The following is a 14,751-nucleotide window of genomic DNA, read 5'->3' on the forward strand; positions in this document are numbered from 1 at the left end:
TGAACCCGTAACTGCTCCCCTCAATGGAAACACAGAGAATCTGGAAATGACCAGAAATTGACCATGAGATCCCTTTCAGAGGTGATGGGTCCCCTGACTGGTGGTGGCACAGTGGATAGAACATCAACCTGGGACTCTTGAGAACCCAGTTTCAAAACCTTGAGGTCAAGGGCGGCAAGATGGCAATGGAGTAGGAGGACATACCAACTTCCACCTCCCAGAACCAAAGTGGATTACAACTTAATTTTAAGAACCATCATCTGGAAAAACCAACTTTGGAATAAACTAAGAGGGCTCTTTAACCAAGGAACACAAAAGAAGTCACACTGAGACTGGTAGGAAAAGCAGAAATGCAGAGAGGGCTACCAAGCTCCCAGGAGAGACTCGCATGGCAAGAAGTGAGTTTAGCAGAGAGGGGAGGGTCCTGAGTCCCAGGAACAAAGCCCCAGCCTGCAGCCCCAGAGCCTAGAAGAAGCATATGGACAGTATTTAGCTGTGAAACAAGTCAGGATACTGTTTGTGAGAAAAAGACAGATTTCTCAAGACCCAGGATTCTTCTTAAGGGGACCGTGCAGAAAACCTCTTTTATAATCACTCACCCAGGGATCCAGGAGACAGGGAGAAAGGAGAGGACCAGAGTAGCAGAAAGAGAGTGTAATCTAGGAGGCACAGGAAGAAACACTTTGAGGAACAGCCACCACTGGGCTGAGTCACTCCCCAAATCTGAAGTAAATATTTCCCCTGGAACCAGAAATACCAGCAAAGGGAAGCAGGACAGAAGCCAAACAAGCTCTCCTACAACATTCAGAGCAGAGTCACTTAGAAGAAGAGAGCCTTGATGAGCTAGGGTCTGAGCAGCAGCGCCCCCACCCACACTGCTGAGGGCTCACTGGAGGGCAATAGTAGCAGGACACGGAAGCATGGTTCTGTCGTGGGGGTGGAAACCTGGCCAGCCATGACTGAGGCCTGGCATGAGCTCAGTCTCACCTGGTGGGGATGGAAGGGGTGCATGAAAGCGGTCTGCCGGCAGCGGGCCTGCCTGCAATCCTGCCTTCAGGGGAAAGGCAAAAGTCTGGGAACTTCAGAGACCCATGGCAGAGCGCAGGCACACAGCCCAGCCCGGCCGGCAGAGCCAAGGCTTGCAGCCAGACTCATGAACACAGCTCCACCCACTGGGGTGGGGCAAAAGCCCAGGAACAGGCAGAGACCCACAGCTGAGCAGAAGTGCTCACCCCTGCTCATGGTGCCAAGGCTTGTGGCAAGCAGCCCCACCTGTGGGGGTGGGGCAAAGGCCAAGGCTTGTAGACCTGGGCAAGTGAACACAGCCCCTCCCCTGAAGGAGAGGCAAAACTACAGCGACAGCCACAGAAAGCCAGAGCCAACAATGCCCATACCTGAACGCCTGAGGCAGTGGCAAAGGGGGTGGCAGGCCTGCAGACAGACCACACTTAGGACACAGAGGCCCCACCCATTGGACTCCAGTGGCCACACCTTTCTTATACACAGACAAAATGGGAAGGCAGAGAAATGCTACCCAACCCAAATGAATCAAGAGAAATCCCCAGAAAAGGACTTGAATGAGTCAGATATAACCAAATTACTGGATGCAGAATTTAAAATAATGATTGTTAGGATGCTCAAAGATCTTAGAATAACAATAGAAGGTCATAACAAACAATAAAGAGATAGCAAGTATAAAAAAAGGACATTGAAATAATAAAAAAGAATCAGTCAAAAATAACAAGGTATGTTGAAAGGGCTGGCTTATCTTCCAAAAGGAAAGGGGGGAGAGAGAGACAGACAGTGACTGGCAGAGGAAGGCATGGGAGGACCGGAGAAGCTGACTCATCCAGTGATGGAGGCGGCCATAGCTGGGGGAGGAGTTGATCCTTTCATATAACACAATGTTATAAAGTGCTTCCGGATCATACATCTCCAGACATTTCTCCAGCTCCCATCAGCGCAAAAAGACACAGCTGAAAACAAGAAGTGGGAGGAGGGGCAGTAACTCAGATCTCCAGGGAGATCTGAGATACAATTCCCCCTAATGAAGTGGAGAAAGCACCCCGCCCCAGAGAGAGTAACTGGCAGATAAGGCCTTCAGAGTCTCAGGTTACACCCACCGCATTCCTGGATACAGTTTCAAATAAGCCTCCTGCTGAGATCAGTAAACAAGACTACAAGTGAGAAGAAAACAAACAAATCAAGACTTCAAAGCAGCCCAAATCCAAAAGTGGATTACAAATAACAGCTGATGCCAACCCAACAAGACCTAGAAATAACTCAACCAAAAACTGGAGGCAGACAACACCAAACCTAGACTCAACCAGCCCTACAAACAACACACCCAAACACACAGATATAATGAGAACACAGAGAAGTGCAATCAAAATGAAACTACAAGAGAAATCTCCAGAAAAGGAACTGAGTAATATGGAAATAACCAAACTGCCAGATACAGAGTTTAGAATAATGATTGTTAGGAAGCTTAGGGATCTTAGAACAACAATGGATGGTCATTGCAAACACCTAAATAAAAAGATGGCAAGTATAAAAAAGGACATTGAAATACTAAAAAAGAAACAGTCAGATGGGACAAATACAATATCAGAAATGAAGACCACAATGGAAGGAATTAAAAGCAGGAGAGATGAAACTGAGGATCGAATCAGTGAGTTGGAAGACAAGATGAACAAAGGCATGAAAGCAGAGCAGAAAAAAAGAAAAGAGACTCAAAAAGTCTGAGGAAACTCTGAGAGAGCTCTGTGACATGAAGAGAAATAACATTCGCATCATAGGGGTTCCTGAAGAAGAAGAGAAAGAGAAAGAAGAAGAGATAGAAACTTTACTCAATCAAATTATAGCTGAAAACTTCCCTAAATTGATGCAAGGAAGGGTCTCACAAGTTCAAGAAGCACAGAGAACTCCATTAAAGAGAAACCCAAAAAGACCTACACCAGGCCACATCATAATTAAAATACCAAAGCTAAGCGATAAAGAGAAAATATTAAAAGCTGCTAGAGAAAAAAATGCTATCACCTACAAAGGAACCCTCATAAGGATGAAATCCGACTTCTCAACAGAAACACTTGAGGCCAGAAGGGAATGGCAAGAAATATTCAAAGTAATACAGAACAAGAGCCTACAACCAAGACTACTTTATCCAGCAAGGCTATCATTTAAAATTGAAGAAGAAATAAAAAGCTTCCCAGACCAAAAAAAAAAAAAAAACTCAAGGAATTCATTACAACCAAACCAATGCTGCAGGAAATGTTGAGGGGCCTGTTGTAAACAGATCAAAATGGGAAAAGAATATAGCAAAAGAGGAATACAGCTTTAAAGAATAATGGCAATAAACAACTACATATCAATAATAACCTTAAATATAAATGGATTAAATGATCCAATCAAAAGACAAGGGTAGCTGCTTGGATAAGAAAACAGGACCCATACATATGCTGTCTACAAGAGACACACCTTAAAACAAAAGATGCACATAGACTGAAGGTAAAAGGATGGAAAAAAATATTTCTTGCAAATAAAAATGAAAGAAAAGCTGGGGTAGCAATACTTATATCAGACAAAATGGACTTTAAAACAAAGACTATAGTAAGAGATAAAGAAGATCACTACATAACAATAAAGGGAGCAATCCAACAGGAAGATATAACCATTATAAATATCTACGCACTTAATATAGGAGCACCTAAATATATAAAGCAGACTTTGATGGATATAAAGGGCAAGATCAACATCAATATTATAATAGTAGGGGATTTCAGTACTCCACTAACATCACTAGATAGATCCTCAAGAAAGAAAATTAACAAAAAAAAAACAGCAAACTTAAAGGACATACTAGATAAACTCGATTTAATAGATATCTTCAGAACCTTTCACCCTAAACCAGCAGAATATACATTCTTTTCAAGTGCTCATGGTACATTCTCTAGGATAGACCACATGTTAGGGCGGTCTCAACAAATTTAAGAAGATTGAAATCATATCAAGCATTTTCTCTGATCAAAATGGCATGAAACTAGAAATCAACCACAATAGAAAAACTGAAAAATACTCAAACACTTGAAAACTAAATAGCATGTTATTAAATAATGAATGAGTTAACAATGAGATCAAAGAAGAAATTAAAAAATTCCTAGAAATGAATGATAATGAGCATACATCAACTCAAAATTTATGGGACACAGCAAAAGCAGTCCTGAGAGGGAAGTTTATAGCATTACAAGCATACATTAAGAAGCTAGAAAAAGCTCAAATAAACAACTTAACCCTGCATCCAAAAGAACTAGAAAAAGAACAGCAAGTAAAGCCTTGAGGTAGTAGAAGGAAGGAAATAATAAAGATCAGAGTGGAAACAAATGAAATAGAGACTAAAAAAAATACAGAGGATCAATGAAACAAGGAGCTGGTTCTTTGAAAGGTAAACAAGATCAATGAACCTTTAACCAGACTCACCAAGAAAATAAAAGAAGACTCAAATACTAAAATTAGAAATGAGAGTGGAGAAATAACAACTGATACAACAGAAATACAAAGGATTGTAAGAAAATACTATGAAGAAATGTATGCCAAAATATTGGACAACCTAGATTAAATGGATAAATTCCTTGAAATATATAATATTTTAAAAATCAATCTGGAAGAATCAGAAAACCTAAACAGATCTACTACAACAAATGAGATCAAAACAGTCATCAAAAAACTCCCAACAAACAAAAGCCTGGGGCCCGATGGCTTCACAAGTGAATTCTACCAAATATTCAAAGAAGAACTAACTCCTATCCTTTTCAAGCTATCTCCAAAAATTCAAGGGAAAGGAAGACTTCTAACTCCTTTTATGAGGCGAGCATAATTCTGATTCCACAACCAGGCAAAGACAACACAAAGAAAGAAAATTACAGGCCAATATCCCTGATGAATTTAGATTCTAAAATCCTCAACAAAATATTAGCAAACCAGATCCAGCAATATGAAAAAAATCATACATCCTGACCAAGTGGAATTTATCCTGGGGAGGCAAGGCTGGTACAATATTCACAAATCAATCAGTGTGATTCATCACATAAACAAAAGGAAGGAGAAAAACCACATGATAATTTCAATATATGCAGAAAAAGCATTTGATAAAATCCAGCACCCATTAATGATTAAAACTCTCAGCAAAGTGGGAATACAGGGAACATACCTCAACATGATAAAGGCCATTTATGACAAACCCACAGCCACATCATACTCAATTGGCAAAAATTAAAAGCAATCCCCTTAAGATCAGGAATAAGGCAGGGGTGCATCCTTTCACCACTCTTATTCAACATACAGAGGATCCTGGAAGTCCTAGCCACAGCAATCAGACAAGAAGAAGAAATAAAAGGCATTCAAATTGGAAAAGAAGTAAACCTATCATTATTTGCAGATGATATGATATTGTATATAAAAAACCCTAAAGTCTCAGTCAAAAAACTACTGGACCTGATAAATGAATTCAGCAAGATGGCAGGATATAAAATTAATACTCAGAAATCAGAGGCATTTTTATACACGGACAATGAACTATCAGAAAGAGAAATTAAGGAAACAATCCCCTGCACTATTGCAACAACAAAAAAATAAAGTACCTAGGAGTAAATTTAACCAAGGAGATTAAAGACTTGTACTAGGAAAATTATAAAACATTGATAAAAGTAATTAAGGAAGATACAAACAAGTGGAAGCATATACCATGCTCATGGTTAAGAAGAATAAACATCATTAAAATGTCTATATTACCCAAATCAATTTATAAATTCAATTCAATACCAGTTAAATCACCAATGACATACTTCAAAGATATAGAACACATATTCCAAAAATTTATATGGAACCAAAAAAGAACATGAATAGCCTCAGCAATCTTGAAAAGGAAGAATAAAGCGGGAGGTATTACACTTCCTGATATCAAGTTATACAACGGTCATTGTACTCAAAACAGCTTGGTACTGGCATAATAACAGGCATATAGATCAATGGAACAGAACAGAGAACCCAGAAATAAACCCACAGCTTTATGGACAATTGATATTTGACAAAGGAAGTAAGAGCATACAATGGAGTAAAGACAGCCTCTTCAACAAATGGTGTTGGGAAAATTGGACAGCTTCCTGCAAAAAAATGAAACTAGACCACCAACTTACACCATTCACAAAAATAAACTCAAAATGGATAAAAAACTTAAATGTAAGTTGTGAAACCGTAAGCATCTTAGAAGAAAACATAGGCAGTAAGCTCCCTGAAATCTCTTGCAGCAATATGTTTGCCGATTTATCTCCATAGGCAAGTGAAATAAAAGACAGGATAAACAAATGGGACTATATCAAAACTAAAAAGCTTTTACACAGTTATAGACAATAAGAACAGAATAAAAAGATAAAATACACAATGGGAGAACATATTCGACAATACATCTGATAAGGGGTTAATACCAAAATTTATAAAGAACTTCTAAAACTCAACACCAGGAAGATAAACAATCCAATCAAAAAATGGGCAAAAGAAATGAATTGACACTTCTCCAAAGAGGACATAAAGATGGCCAATAGGCATATGAAAAAATGCTCAACATCACTAATCATCAGAGAAATGCAAATTAAAGCCACAATGAGATATCACCTCACCCCAGTCAGGATGGCACTCATCAACAAAACAACACAGAATAAGTGCTGGCAAGAATGTGGAGAAAAGGGAACCCTCCTGCTCTGCTGGTGGAAATGCAGACTGGTGCAGCCTCTGTGGAAAACAGTATGGAGATTCCTCAAAAAATTAAAAATCGAACTGCCTTTTGACCCAGCTATCCCACTTTTAGGAATATACCCCAAGAACACTATAGCACTGTTTGAAAAGGAGAAATGCACCCCCATGTTTGTGGCAGCATTGTTCACAATAGTGAAGATCTGTAAACAGCCCAAGTGTCCGACAGTGGGCACATGGATTAAAAAGCAGTGGTACATATATACAATGAAATACTATGGGGTCATGAAAAAGAAGGAAATCTTACCTTTTGTGACAACATGGATGGATATGGAAATTATTATGTTAAGTGAAAAATGCTAGGCAGAAAAAGAAAAATATCATATGACCTCACTCATTTGAGGAATCCAGTGAACAATGTGAACTGAAGAATGGAATTGAGATAGAGGAGAGATCAAAGAGACCAGAGGAAAAAAGAACAGAAGGAAAGGGGATAATAGGATGGGATAAACCTGAAGGGAAGGGGGGCGCTATGGTGAGGGGGGCAAGGGAGATGTTGAGGGTATACAGGGGAGGGATATGCATTTGGGGCAACACTAGAATCTATGTAAACACAATAAATTAAAATCAATTAAAAAAAAAAAAAACCTTGAGGTCACCAGCTTGAGCATAGGCTCATCAACATGATCCCAGGGTAGCTGGCTTAAGTCCAAGGTATCTGGCTTGAGCAAGGGGTCACTGGCTCTACTTGAGCCCCAATCCCCATCCCTGGTCAAGGCACATAGAGAAGCAATCAATGAACAACTAAAGTGCTGCAACTACAAGTCGATGCTTCTCATTTCTCTCCCTTCCTGTCTCTCTTTCTCTCTCAATTAAAAAAAAAAAAAAAAGATGGTTCCATTGTCCCAGAAGTTCTGATGTTTAAGCCCTTTAAACTTGCCCTGAACCCCGGCTCAGGGAGACTGATTTGAGCTCTGGTTCCTATCTACTTGTCAGTCGACTTGCAAATAAAAGCCTTTTCTTTTCTCAAAAGCTGATGTCATATATTGGCTTCTATGCATAACAGGCAGCAAGCCCTTGCTCAATAACAATAGTACATACTTTATATGCACAGTCAAAGCACTTAGATGGCAAATGGGAAAAAATAAAAGGTAGATGAATACTTAAGCAATAAGGATAACACAGATTTTCACATGGGAACACTACGCAAATTCACAACAGTAAGTTCATTAACCATATAGCATGATGATTAGTTACAAATCATTAAGTAAAAGTACATCAACATAAAGGTCTTCATCCTCGTCATCACACTAAATACTGTGAGAAGGAGGAGGAAGAGAAGAGGTGAGTCTTGTCGTCTGGGGGTGGTAGAGTTCTGAAAGTTGGAAGGGAAGAGAGGAGAGGCAGGCACACTTGGTGTAATTTTACAGTAATACACTGAATTTCGGTCTGACTCTTTAGCTTTTCATTTCTCTAAAAATGCTTCCAAAAAGTGCTAATCTTTCTTTCACTGTTGGCTTCAGTTTCAGCGCCCATATCATAGAATAGTCCATTCCATGAAAGAAGTGAAAAGCAAGCTTAAGGATCAAAAACCTTCTGCCAGATAGTCAAAAGGCAACTTGTTTTCTGGCCCTGCTTCTTCTACGTCTTCTTCCTCATCATCTGGCTCATACAGTAGTTCTATTGTTAATCCTTTTGAGGAACATGCATAGAACAGTATTATTCAAAGTGGATGGACCAATATACATTTTCATCAACAGTGCGCAGGTTTTTTTCTCCACATCCTTGTCAATATTAGATCTCTTGTCTTTTTGATAACAGCCATTCTATCAGGTACGAGGTTTTGATTTGGATTTTCCTCATGACTAGTGATGTTGAGCACCTTTTCGTGTACCTGTTGGCTATTTATATGTATCCTTTAGAAAAATATCTAGTCAGATCTTCTGCCCATTTTTCGATCAGATTGTTTTTGTTTCGTTTTGTTGTTTTGCAGCTGTTGAGGTTTTTTGCTAGTTTTTAAAAAATTGATTGGAGAGAGAGAGAAAAGGGGAGAGTAAAAGTGAGATAGGAACTTCAATCTGTTCCTGTTATGTGCCCTGACTAGGGTTCAAACCAGCAACCTCTGCACTTTGGGATGAAGCTCTAACCCCACTGAGCCATCAGGTCACGGCTCTGTGAGTTCTCTGTATACTGTAGATCAGGGATCCCCAAACTTTTTACACAGGAGGCCAGTTCACTGTCCCTCAGACCATTGGAAGGCCAGACTATAAAAAAAACTACGAACAAATCCCTATGCATACTGCACATATCTTATTTTAAAGTAAAAAAAACAAAACAGGAACAAATACAATATTTAAAATAAAGAACAAGTAAATTTAAATCAACAAACTGACCATATTTCAATGTGAACTATGGGCCTGCTTTTGGCTGAGATGGTCAATGTGCTCCTCTCACTGACCACCAATGAAAGAGTTGCCCCTTCCGGAAGTGCGGCAGGGGCTGGATAAATGGCCTCAGGGGGCCGCATGCAGCCCGTGGGCCGTAGTTTGGGGACCCCTGCTCTAGATATCAACCCTTTATCAGATATAAAGTTTTCAAGTATTTTCTCCAATGCTTTCATTTTGCTTGTTTTCTTGCTGTGCAGAACTTTTTATTTGATATAATCCAATTTACTTATTTTTACTGTTGTTGCCTTTGATTTTGATGTCAAATCCAAGAAATCATTGCCACACCTGATATCAAGAAGCTTACCACCTGTGTTTTCTTCTAGGAGTCTTATGGCTTTAGATTTAACATTCAAGTCTTAATCCATTTTGAGTTAACTTTGTGAATGGTGTAAGATAGTGGTCCAGATTTCCAACACCATTTATCAAAGAGACTGTCCTTTCCCCATTGTATACAGACAATTCTCAGAGATAATGTAGGTTCAGTTCCATCCCGTCACAATAGAGAAAATATTGAAATAAAACAAGTTGCACAAACTTTTTGGTTTCCCAGATCATATAAGAGTTATATTTCTATTATACTGTCATCTATTAAGTATACAATACCATTATGTCTAAAAAACAATACACTGTACATACATTAATTTAAAAATACTTTTTTTGCTAAAAAATGCTCACCATTATCTGAGCCTTTAGCAAGTTTAAAGAATAAAGTGGGCTTCTTAGATCATGTACAAAAATTAACTGTTAATCAAAATCTAAATGTAGGAGATAGAACTATAAACCTCTTTGAAGGAACATGAGATTAAATCTTCTTGACCTTGAATTTGACAATGGTTTCTTGGATATGACACTAAAGCACAAGAAACCAAAGTAGAAATAAATCATTTTACCTTCTGAACATTAAATACTTCTGTACATCAAAAAATATAATCAGGAAAATGAAAAGACAACTCACAAAAATGGAGTATATATTTGCAAATTATACATCTTTTTTTTTTTTTTTTTTTAAGTGATAAAAATTTATTTATTTATTTTTTTTTTTTTTTTTAAATAAATTTTTATTGATGTTAATGGGATGACATTAATAATTCAGGGTACATATATTCAAATAAAATATGTCTAGGTTATTTTGTCATTAAATTATGTTGCATACCCCTCACCCAGAGTCAGATTGTCCTCCGTCATCCTCTGTCTAGTTTTCTCTGTGCCCCTCCCCCTCCCCCTAACTCTCCCTCCCTCCCTCCTGCGTCCTCCCTCCCCCCACCCCTGGTAACCACCACTCTCTTATCCATGTCTCTTAGTCTCGTTTTTATGTTCCACCAATGTATGGAATCATGTAGTTCTTGTTTTTTTCTGATTTACTTATTTCACTCCGTATAATGTTATCAAGATCTCACCATTTTGCTGTAAATGATCTGATGTCATCATTTCTTATGGCTGAGTAGTATTCCATAGTGTATATGTGCCACATCTTCTTTATCCAGTCTTCTATTGAAGGGCTTTTTGGTTGTTTCCATGTCTTGGCCACTGTGAACAGTGCTGCAATGAACATGGGGCTACATGTGTCTTTACGTATCAATGATTCTGAGGTTTTGGGGTATATACCCAGTAGAGGGATTGCTGGGTCATAAGGTAGTTCTATTTGCAGTTTTTTGAGGAACCACCATACTTTCCTCCATAATGGTTGTACTACTTTACAGTCCCACCAACAGTGTATGAGGGTTCCTTTTTCTCCACAGCCTCTCCAACATTTGCTATTGCCCGTCTTGTTGATAATAGCTAATCTAACAGGGGTGAGGTGGTATCTCATTGTAGTTTTGATTTGCATTTCTCTAATAACTAATGAAGCTGAGCATCTTTTCATATATCTGTTGGCCATTTGTATTTCTTCCTGGGAGAAGTGTCTGTTCATGTCTTCTTCCCATTTTTTTATTGGATTGTTTGTTTGTTTGTTGTTGAGTTTTATGAGTTCTTTGTAAATTTTGGATATTAGGCCCTTATCTGAGCTATTGTTTGAAAATATCAGTTCCCATTTAGTTGGCTGTCTGTTTATTTTGATATCAGTTTCTCTTGCTGAGCAAAAACTTTTTATTCTGATGTAGTCCCATTCATTTATCTTTGCCTTCACTTCTCTTGCCATTGGAGTCAAGTTCATAAAATGTTCTTTAAAACCCAGGTCCATGAATTGAGTACCTATGTCTTCTTCTATGTACTTTATTGTTTCAGATCTTATATTTAGGTCTTTGATCCATTTTGAATTAATTTTAGTACATGGGGACAGGCTGTAGTCGAGTTTCATTCTTTTGCATGTGGCTTTCCAGTTTTCCCAACACCATTTGTTGAAGAGGCTTTCTTTTCTCCATTTTGTGTTGTTGGCCCCCTTATCAAAGATTATTTGACCATATATATGTGGTTTTATTTCTGGGCTTTCTATTCTGTTCCATTGGTCTGAGTGTCTGTTTTTCTGCCAATACCATACAGTTTTGATTATTGTGGCTCTATAATATAGTTTAAAGTCAGGTATTGTAATGCCCCCAGCTTCATTCTTTTTCCTTAGGATTGCTTTAGCTATTCGGGGTTTTTTATAGTTCCATATAAATCTTATGATTTTTTGTTCCATTTCTTTAAAAAATGTCATAGGAATTTTGATGGGAATTGCATTAAATTTATATATTACTTTGGGTAATATGGCCATTTTAATTATATTTATTCTTCCTATCCAAGAACAAGGAATATTTTTCCATCTCATTGTGTCTTTTTCTATTTCTCTTAGCAATGCCTTGTAGTTTTCATTATATAGGTCCTTTACATTCTTTGTTATGTTTATTCCTAGGTATTTTATTTTTTTTGTTGCAATCGTGAAGGGGATAATTTTTTTGAGTTCGTTTTCTAATATTTCATTGTTGGCATATAGAAAGGCTATGGACTTTTGTATGTTGATTTTGTATCCTGCGACCTTACTGTATTGGTTTATTGTTTCGAGTAATCTTTTTGTGGAGTCCTTTGGGTTTTCGATGTATAGGATCATATCATCAGCAAAAAGTGATACCTTTACTTCTTCTTTTCCGATGTGGATGCCTTTTATTTCTTTGTCTTGTCTGATTGCTCTGGCCAGAACTTCTAGAACCACATTAAATAAGAGTGGAGAGAGTGGACAACCTTGTCTTGTTCCTGATTTAAGGTGGAAAGTCCTCAGTTTTACGCCATTTAATATGATGTTGGCTGATGGTTTATCATATATGGCCTTTATCATGTTGAGATATTTTCCTTCTATACCCATTTTGTTGAGAGTCTTAAACATAAAATTGTGTTGTATTTTATCGAAAGCCTTTTCTGCGTCTATTGATAAGATCATGTGGTTTTTGTTCTTTGTTTTGTTGATATGGTGTATTACGTTAACCGTTTTGCGTATGTTGAACCATCCTTGAGATTCTGGGATGAATCCCACTTGATCATGATGTATTATTTTTTTAATATGTTGTTGTATTCGGTTTGCCAGTATTTTGTTTAGTATTTTAGCATCTGTATTCATTAGAGATATTGGTCTGTAGTTTTCTTTCTTTGTGCCATCCTTGCCTGGTTTTGGTATGAGGGTTATGTTGGCCTCATAAAATGTGTTTGGAAGTATTGCTTCTTCTTCAATTTTTTGGAAGACTTTGAGTAGAATAGGAACCAAGTCTTCTTTGAATGTTTGATAGAATTCACTAGTATAACCGTCTGGGCCTGGACTTTTATTTTTGGGGAGGTTTTTAATAGTTTTTTCTATTTCCTCCCTGCTGATTGGTCTGTTTAGGTTTTCTGCTTCTTCATGACTCAGTTTAGGAAGGTTGTATTGTTCTAGGAATTTATCCATTTCTTCTAGATTGTTGTATTTGGTGGCATATAGTTTTTCATAGTATTCTACAATAATTCTTTGTATATCTATGATGTCTGTGGTGATTTCTCCTCTTTCATTTTGGATTTTATTTATTTGAGTCCTGCGTCTTTTTTCCTTAGTGAGTCTTGCCAAGGGTTTGTCAATTTTGTTGATCTTTTCAAAGAACCAGCTCCTTGTTTTATTGATTTTTTCTATAGTTTTTCTGTTCTCTATTTCATTTATTTCTGCTCTGATTTTTATTATCTCCTTTCTTCGGCTGGTTTTGGGTTGTCTTTGTTCTTCTTTTTCTAGCTCCTTAAGGTGTGAAGTTAAGTGGCTTACTTCGGCTCTCTCTTGTTTGTTCATATAGGCCTGAAGTGATATGAACTTTCCTCTTATTACTGCTTTTGCTGCATCCCAGAGATTCTGATATGTCGTATTTTCATTTTCATTTGTCTGTATATATCTTTTGATCTCTGCGCTTATTTCTTCTTTGACCCATTCATTTTTTAGAAGTATGTTGTTTAGTTTCCATAATTTTGTGGGTTTTTCCCCCTCTTTTTTACAGTTGAATTCTAGTTTCAAGGCTTTATGATCAGAGAATATGCTTGGTACAATTTCAATTTTTCTAAATTTGCTGATATTGTCTTTGTGGCCCAACATATGGTCAATTCTTGAGAATGTTCCATGTACACTAGAGAAAAATGTATACTCTGTCGCTTTGGGATGAAGTGTCCTGTAGATGTCTATCATATCCAGGTGTTGTAATATTTCGTTTAAGGCCACTATATCTTTATTGATTCTCTGTTTGGATGACCGATCTAGAGCCGTCAGCGGTGTATTGAGGTCTCCAAGTATGATTGTATTTTTGTCAGTTTTTGTTTTAAGGTCAATAAGTAGCTGTCTTATATATTTTGGTGCTCCTTGGTTTGGTGCATATATATTAAGGATTGTTATGTCTTCTTGATTCAGTGTCCCCTTAATCATTATGAAATGACCATTTTTGTCTCTGAGTACTTTTTCTGTCTTGTAGTCAGCATTATCAGATATGAGTATTGCTACACCTGCTTTTTTTTGGGTGTTGTTTGCTTGGAGTATTGTTTTCCAGCCTTTCACTTTGAATTTGTTTTTATCCTTGTTGCTTAGATGAGTTTCTTGTAGGCAGCATACAGTTGGATTTTCTTTTTTAATCCATTCTGCTACTCTGTGTCTTTTTATTGGTAAGTTTAATCCATTTACATTTAGTGTAATTATTGACACTTGTGGGTTCCCTATTGCCATTTTATAAATTGCTTTCTGTTAGTTTTGTATCTTGTTTGATTCTTCTCTTTTGTTTTTCTATCATTTGTTTTTGTTTGTTTGTATTCCATACTTCTTTCCTCTGTTGCTACCTTTTTTAAGTCAAGTGTTTTTGTGGTGGTTTTTTCAAGGGTGGTTACCATTAAGTAATGAAAAGGGTACCTACCATATTCACTGTAGTACCCTTTCTTATGAGTATTTCTGCGCTTCATCGTCCTTTGCTACTGTTAATCTTCATCCTTTCTCCCCTTTTTTTTCTTTTGTTGTCACAGTTTAAGTTTGGTTTTATTGTTTTCTTGGTGGAGCTGTTACTTGGGGTTCTGTTTTCTTTTGTTCTTTGAATCTGGTTGGAAAACCCCCTTTAGTATTTCCTGGAGTGGGGGCTTTCTGCTGATAAATTCTCTC

The sequence above is a fragment of the Saccopteryx leptura genome, chromosome 5, assembly GCF_036850995.1.
Source record: "Saccopteryx leptura isolate mSacLep1 chromosome 5, mSacLep1_pri_phased_curated, whole genome shotgun sequence".
NCBI lineage: Eukaryota > Metazoa > Chordata > Mammalia > Chiroptera > Emballonuridae > Saccopteryx > Saccopteryx leptura.